Source organism: Brassica napus, chromosome C9 (genome assembly GCF_020379485.1).
Source record: "Brassica napus cultivar Da-Ae chromosome C9, Da-Ae, whole genome shotgun sequence".
Lineage (NCBI taxonomy): Eukaryota > Viridiplantae > Streptophyta > Magnoliopsida > Brassicales > Brassicaceae > Brassica > Brassica napus.
Genome location: NC_063452.1, coordinates 38,177,624 through 38,185,990, shown reverse-complemented (window position 1 = coordinate 38,185,990; position 8,367 = coordinate 38,177,624).

Below are 8,367 nucleotides of genomic sequence, written 5' to 3'. Positions count from 1 at the left end.
GAAGTTCAGAATTGACTGCTGCATTTCCTCAGAAAGGTATGCACCAACCCTTACGGTTCGACTTTGATCGGCGTCGTCAATAGGTAACTCGAGAATCTCGCTTTCCTGGGAACGGACTTTTGAGGTTGGGGGAGACACAGAATTAACGGGTAGAGATGACCGTTGGAGTTTGACTGTGGCGACTAGGAGATCCCTAGCGGCCTTTTGATCCCCTCGCGGCATTTTTATCCTTCCGTCCGTACCAGGGAACTTGACGCACTGGTGGTAGGTGGAAGGAACGGCTTGCATCGAGTGTAGCCAAGGGGTGCCGAGTATAGCGTGATAAGGAGCTTTTGTGCTTACAACGGCAAACTTAACCGTTCGAGTAACGCCACACGCGCGTACCGGGAGGCAGATCGTTCCCAACATAGTTTCGGAGGATCCATTGAATCCGGTTAATGTCCTGGAAGACGCTTTTATGTCGTCAAGATCAACTCCCATCTTCTGTAGAGTTCCTCGGAAGATGAGGTCGACGGAACTTCCGGTGTCAATGAGGATCTTGGTGACATCATACTCTCCAATTCCAAGGACGACGAGAAGAGGATCGTTATGGGGAGCGTGAACTCCTTCAGCGTCGTCCGGTGAGAAGGTTATCGGAAGATGACTTGTCGGTTTAGTCGGCCACTTCTGGGAAGTCGCGACCTGTCGACGATAGTCTTTTACAAAACGGACAGTGTCTCCGCTAGGAGGGGAGCCTCCCATGATGACGTTCAGCGACTGTCCCGTTTGTACTCGCTTAGAGTCTAGCAAGGTGCGGAGGTCCGTGGATATGTTGGTGTCATGCGCTGGGGGTTGAAAATGGCCTTTAGCTCGCTCCAACTGTCGTCGTAAGTCTGTTGGTTTTGAACGGTTGAGCTGTATGCGAAGGTCGCAGGCGCCAGCGTTGAGTTTATCTCAGAGGTCTGTAATTGGCCCTTTGTTGTTGTTAGCGTCGCTTGTCGAGATACGACGAGACTTCCGTGTGTCCAGCATCGTCCGTAGATCTTTGTGCTTGGGGCTGCTATCATTTTCGGACTCGAACTTCCGCTTCAGGACGTCTCTTAGATCTCCGAGTACAGGCGTATCGTCGTTATCGTCGTCGGACGACAAAGATTGCTGAGAGAGTATAACCTCGATGCGTCTGCGATTAGCAGGATGCTCTTCGTCGGCGGAGGAGTCTCCCCCACCGTTATCCTTCGGGGTTTCCTCCTAGTCGTCTTGTCGTTGAGCGTCGTTTTGCCGACCTTTGCCGGTGGCTTTGCGCTGGGCTCTTCTTTCCTTGTTCTTGCTCCAGCTCTTGCCATTTTTTGGTTTAGCTTTCAAGCGTTCGAACTTAAATTCACCGCTCGCAAGTGACGAGAGATAATGAGCGTAGAGTGATTTGCATTCTGTGGTATCATGTCCCTTGACTTCGTGATATTTGCAATGCTTGGTGAGATCGACGGTCCTGGAAGACCCTGCTGCTGACCCGGCTCCGGGTGCAGGTTGGGTGGTGCAAACAGTATCGACTGGTTTGTCGGGCGAATCGAGCTCCCTTACCCACTTGTTCCATCCCTCGCCGCGGACTACGAGAGTTGAAACCGGCACATTGTTCTCGTTGACGACATACATGTATCCGTCTTTGCGGCCGTTTTTGTCGGTTGGAGCATGCTGGCGCGGTTCTTGTCGCGTGTTGGCGTTTTTAGCCGCTGGCGCTTTGGGTGCGTTCATCTTGCTGAGAATGGCGTTAGTATCTTCTTCCATTTTGATGAAGTTGTCAGATCGCGCGATAGCGTCCTGAAGCGACGTAGTTGGGTTTTGGTATAAATCCTCTCAGAATTTAGAACGAACCCACAACGTGTTCCGCAAGGCATCAATACCGTCTGGAATGTCAATCCTTGAGACTACTGTTTTGAACTTCTCCATGTAGTCGCGAAGACTCTGGTCTTTGGTTTGGTTGAGGTTCCACAAGCTAGAGGCAGTAGCGCTGCGCTTGGTGAACATAATGTAAGTCTTGAGAAAGGCTGCCGACAAGTCGCGGAAACTTCCGATGGAGTTTTCTTCTAACTGGAAAACCAAGGTTAGGGCTTGCTCGTGGAGAGTTTTGACGAACAGTTGGCAGTAGCCTGCGTCCCTTTCTTCTTCTGGGAGTCGAGCCCGTGCCATCGCAATGTTGAAAGCTGTCATGTGTTCCACCGGGTCTCCGCCGGGTTTGTACTCGGGTAGGCGCAGTTTTTCTATTTTTCTGAGTTGGACGCTGGTCAGAGCACTAGTAAACGGTGTGCGTGAGGTTGCGGTGAGGACTCTCTCGATTTGCGGGGCCGCGCTGGTTACTTGATGGATCTTCTCGCTCATTTGTTGGAAACTGAGTTTGAGCTCGGTGAGCTCGCGTATGGTTGCCAGATCAGAACCTACCGGGTGGTGGTCGGCGAGAAGGGTTTCGTTAGGCTCGGAGTCGTCTGAGAGATGTTCGCCTCCGGTCGCCGTCGGGTTGATGTTAAAGAGGCGACGGCGTATCTGCTGGGGACGGCTTGTTTGGCCGTCGGGAGCTGTGAGAGCCGCGACCAGAGCAGCTAACTGGTCGTTGGTCGTCTTTTGGACTTCGTCTTGATGAGCAAGTCGAGCCATGATAGAGCTCATGAAATCTGTGGTGATGGGCGGCGCGGCTTCAGGCGTTGGGGTTGGTTCGCCGCCTGGAGCGCCGAGGGTGGCGTCGTTTTGAACCATGTAGATCTAGAACGTTACTTTAGTCGGCCCCACGGTGGGCGCCAATTGTTTGTGTAGGATTCGGTTGATTAGAATAATGAACGTAGGAATGGGGTGACTAAAGACGCTTTTATTAGAATCAAACAAGAGGTTACAAGATTGACGGGAAATAAGGAGACAAGATCAAATGTTTAAGCAACAGGATCAAAGAGATGATTGGGAAACCCTAGATCTAGCCGCCTCTGTGTGTGTTGTCCAAAAGTCCTCATTTTCGTTGTCTCCTCATCCCCTCTTATAGTGTATCCGTCCGTGATGCCCTAATCGTGTCGTCCTTTGGGCCCTGTCGTTAAAGGCCGAGTATGCGGGCCTTGGTACTGTTCTCTATAAGCCGAGCGTATTTAGTCAGCTTAACTGATCGGCTAAAAGTACTCTGGGATCGAGCCGACACTTTTAGCCGCTTAAGCCGACTAAACTGGTCAAGCTTGCCGGGCTAGGGCATGTTATTCGATGGGCCTTGTGGAGGGATGTAATCCATCTCCTACACAAATTAAGAATGTTCGATTGGTTCTGCTAACCAGTATTCTTCGAGGAAGCGATCGTCGTCGAGATCTTTGTCGTCCTCGAGATCCTCAAGCCCCTCCTCTGTCTTCTTATCGAACCAAGCTTGCTTCTTTGGAGTTGAAGACTCGTTGCCGGAGTATGGATCATGAAGGAGGAGATGAGTCAGGAGAGAGAGATGAGGTAAGAGACGTTTCTTCCAAAGCTTAATTAAGAAATGTTTCCTAAGTTAATAGTTAATTTTCTTTTTTTTTTAAATCCTAAATACATAAGAAACTGCAGTAAGCGACTGCGTTAAAGATGCCCAAAGTGGAAGTAGAGTTTAAACGGAACCAGAATAAAATCTTAAGGAAAAAAACAACATAAATTTATTCTGTATAGATCGAAATTCAGGTGATTCTGTTTGTAAACCCGGATTTGCTTTGCGATGTTAAAGCTCAATGTTAGTTTAAATTAATGTGTTATACTGTCTTTGGAAGAAGAAAATAAATTGAATGGATGTAGCGGAGAATGACACAAGGACAAGGATTGGTGTAAGAATAGAGCGAAATGTGCTACAAAAGAAACAAAATAGAAAAGACGATCGAAGAGCGAAAGAGTTTTATGGTTGGTTTAATAATGGTGTTGGGGACTTTTTGGATTGTACTAGAATCTCCGAAGATCATTTCTCTTTGAATCTATAAGAGCCAAAGTTCTGTATATGTAAAAGAAGCCATATACGTTGTTTTCTTATCGTACACTGTCACGCAGGTCCTTGGGGAGTAAACCCATTTAGACAAAAACTCACTTATCCCTTTGTCATCCTAGTTTCCTTGGGGTAGCTTCTACGATTTTTCTTGAGGCCTCTGACTGTTAACTGAAACTGAATATCCAAACCGGATCTGACCCGAAATGGATTGGTTCGGTTTTGGTTATAGTTGATTTATCTGACGAGTATTATTATGATTATCCATTGGTATCAGTTTGATTTCAGTAAGCAATTAGGTACCCGTTTAAACCAAAGTAAGTAAAAAAAAAAATAGAGAACTGTCTCTCTTGGAAGGTGAACCCCGGTTGGGTAAAAAACTAAGTAACATATGCAATACCCTTAAACTACTTCAACTATGTTGTAAATAATTTCATATAATAAATATCTATACGATGTCTTATTAAAGTTCTTTTAAAAAATAAAATAAAATATAAATAAAAAAATTTAAAATTGTGTAACGAAACTGACTCGGAACCTGTTCCAACCGGGTACTATATGGGGGGGGGGGGGGGAAATGGTCATTTTATTCCCGAACTATTTAAAATCAGCACATTTAATACCCAAGTATTGCTTGTGCAAAAATATTCCCGAATTAATTGTTGACTGCACAAAATTAGACATGAAATAGTCAACCATTAAAGTATAAACAAGTTTTTAACGGTTCTCTGTTTCAAACTTAATTTTGCACATTTAACAATTAGTTTGAGAATAATTTGCGCAATTAATACTTGGATATTAAAACTGTCGATTTCAAATGGTTGGGGAATAAAAAACTATATTTTTTATTATGAGTTTCTAAATCAAAATATCAATCAATTACTTAAAATTTGAGTTAAGAATTTATCAAGATGAATATAAATTTGTATTTATCCCGCATACAATTTTTCAATGTGTATAAGCTTTTATTATATATGATATATATATTAATATAGTTTTTTTTGTAAAAGCTTATACACTTCCTAAATATATATACTGATCATAATAAACAACTATATAGAGATTATTATTAAAAAAACTATTTTTATTAATAAGTTTGTAAGATCATCGATATATTTTTATAATGATTTATATAAGTTTCAATCAAAATATATATTAGTTTTTTAAAGTTCGAGTTAATAAAATTTATCAAATTGGATGAACCCAATATATCCTTCTAATATTCATTTTTAGATACATATTTGTAATATTTAGTTACGTAATCTAGAGTTAAAACCGTTAAATAAAGTTTGCATTGAAGCTTATGTACAATATACATTTATCTAAAACAATGATCCAAAACGATATATTGATGATCATAAATTACAAGAATGTTATATCTAACACTGGTAATATTGTTGCAATATTTATATATTACACAAATCGTTTTAACTTGAGTTTTAAGAAATTGATTGATATTTTAATTTAGAAACTCATAATAAAAATATATTTTTATTCTCCAACTATTTGAAATCGGCATATTTAATACTCAAATATTATTTGCGCAAAATTATTCCCAAACTAATTGTTGACTTTGCAAAATTGGGTTTGAAATAGTCAACGTTAAAAATTGGACCGAAGCCGTTAATTTTCCGTTTATACTTTAACAATTGACTATTTTATGTCCAATTTTGCGCAAGCAATACTTGGATATTAAATGTGCTGATTTTAAATAGTTGGGGAATAAAATGCCCATTTTCCCACTATATGGGTATAGTTTCTCTATATCTGATTTACTCGGAACATAATCAATCCTACCCAGAATTCCCGAAACCTCAGCTCTAATTTTCCTGATGGGCATTTAGACCAAAAACCCTTGGAATTTAACCTGTAACCAATCTCACCTACAGCTGACACACCACTGCAGAAACATGAGAATCACCTTTACAGCACCTGTCTAACAGTTCAAACCTTGAAAGCTTTGCTTGTTCAATCATCCTGTTAAAAAAAAACGACTACTTCACGTCTCAGATCTCCATTTCCTGAACCATCAAATAGAATATAGGCATTTAGAGATCAACTCACATGTAACTAGTAGAGGGAGCATTTGAAGCAAAGGGCTTGACAATCTTATATATTAAAACAGAAGTCACAACCTTGATTCATATGTGATTTTTTAAAAAATGGACCTCATGGATCTATTTCTAAAAATTCATGTTACATTTAATCTCTAATCTTATCATTTAAATTTTAGGTCTACCATAATTTTTATTGGGCTATCAATAATTAGATTTAAACAATAGATGATCAATTAGATTTATAGATAGTATAAATTAAATAGATATAATTTAATGTTGTAATACTATACCTTCAGATATTAATTATTTAAATATTTGTCGATGTTAATTTTTAAAATTATAAAGATTTTTTTTTAAATAACAAAAATCATATTATCTAACAATGATTAATCTTTACTACCTTAAACCAATGAATTTTTTTTTAAAATTATATAGTTTATTTTAAACATTAAACATTAAACAAAAAAACTAAATGTTTAATTATTTACTCGATAATATAAATCCATGAAGGAAAAAGTTTAATTTGTTAAAAACTTTCTAAATTTTTGAAATGTTACAATATCTTTAAATATGACAATAAAACAATATGTACTAATATTTATATATATATTTACGATTTTAATAATGAAATAATAATCCGAAAATATATATATAGAAGAAGATACAAATACATGTGAAAATTTGAAACAATCTATTACCGTAAACTTATTTTGTTTTAAAAATTGATAGACACATATATATTACAATATTATACCAATTTAGAATTGAAAACAAAATGTTTATATAAAAATAAATGAAAACAAAAATGCGCGCGGCTGCACGGATCGAGATCTAGTACCCTATTACAGGCCAAGTGTTCGGAGTGTTGCATATATGATATTCTGAAGCCAATAAAATTTGAGATTTTTATTCTCACATTACTCAACACATCACACATGGGTTTTTACTCATCTCCTGAAGGATAGAAAGATCTATCAAGGCGTGACTACTTCACCAAACACAGATCATGCTGTGAAATTATCCAAACAAATAAATAAGAAGATTCTTTTTTTTTTTAAGGAGGGTAAGTAAAGATGATTCTCATTCCAAATAAAAGCATCATGCATGACAGAGCAGCCACAAAAGATAACCGAGCACCTTCTAAGTCTGAAGACTCCAACGGTCCATCAGTCTCAGCCCATCAAGCCCACTGCGCCTTCCTCCAACGGTAGTAAACATACTACTCATGTGACGCCAAAGCACTGCCATCGTACGGCGTTGCCAGCTAAGGAAGCGATCCTATCCAACCGTTTTGAACCCTTGATGGGATGTGCTGTCACATGCTGAGCTGTGCCCTAAAGGACTCTGTCTAGGAGCCTCTTCACTCATATATATATCTTAGCTTAGACATCATTGTAAACAAGCAGTAAAAGGTCTAATAAGAAAAGTTATCTTCTTCTCCAATCTTCCTTAAGCTTCTTATAGCTTACATGGTATCAGAACCATGGATGGAGATCCGTTTACTGCTCCATTAACTATCACGCAATGCGTCACTCTCAAGCTCAACGACTCTAATTACCTCTCTTGGAAGTTTCAGTTCAAACAATTTCTCAGTAGTCAGTCTCTTCTTGGCTACGTCAACGGCTCCACACCTCCTCCTCCGACCACTCTCACCGTCCGAACTGCGGATCAAGTTGCAGAAATACCAAACCCTGAATATGCAAAATGGGTTCGTACGGACCAGCGTATCATGGCTTGGCTTCTTGGATCTCTCACTGAAGACGCCATCAAGATTGTCTATGGTCTCCGCTCCTCTCAAGAAGTTTGGCACTTTCTTGCTCAGAAGTACAATCGGGTCTCTCCTCTCCGTAAACTTGAGCTTCAGAGTAGGATTCAGTCCACGAAGAAAGGTACACATTCTCTCAGTGAGTATCTCTCCGAAATCAAGGGACTTTGTGACCAACTCGACTCGATAGGAGCTCCCATGTCAGAACAAGAAAAGATATATGGTGTTTTGAGGGGTCTTGGACATGAATACGAGTCTATCTCAACTGTCATCGAAAGCTCGATGGATATGTTCCCTGGCCCTAACTTTGAAGACGTGGTGTTTAAGCTCATCGGCTTCAACGACAGGCTTCAGACGTATGATCCTCCCGCTGAAGCTTCTGTTCATAAAGCGTTCTATTCCTCTCGAAGAGGTTACTCGTACCGTGGTCGTGGCCAGAACAGAGGAGGCTCTCGTGGTCGTGGGGGTTACTCCACTCAAGGTCGAGGCTTTCACCAACAAATAAGTCAAGGAACTGGCCGTGGCTCCTCCTCGAATGATTCTCGACCGACTTGTCAAATCTGTAACAAGTTTGGTCACCCTGCGTACCGTTGTTACAA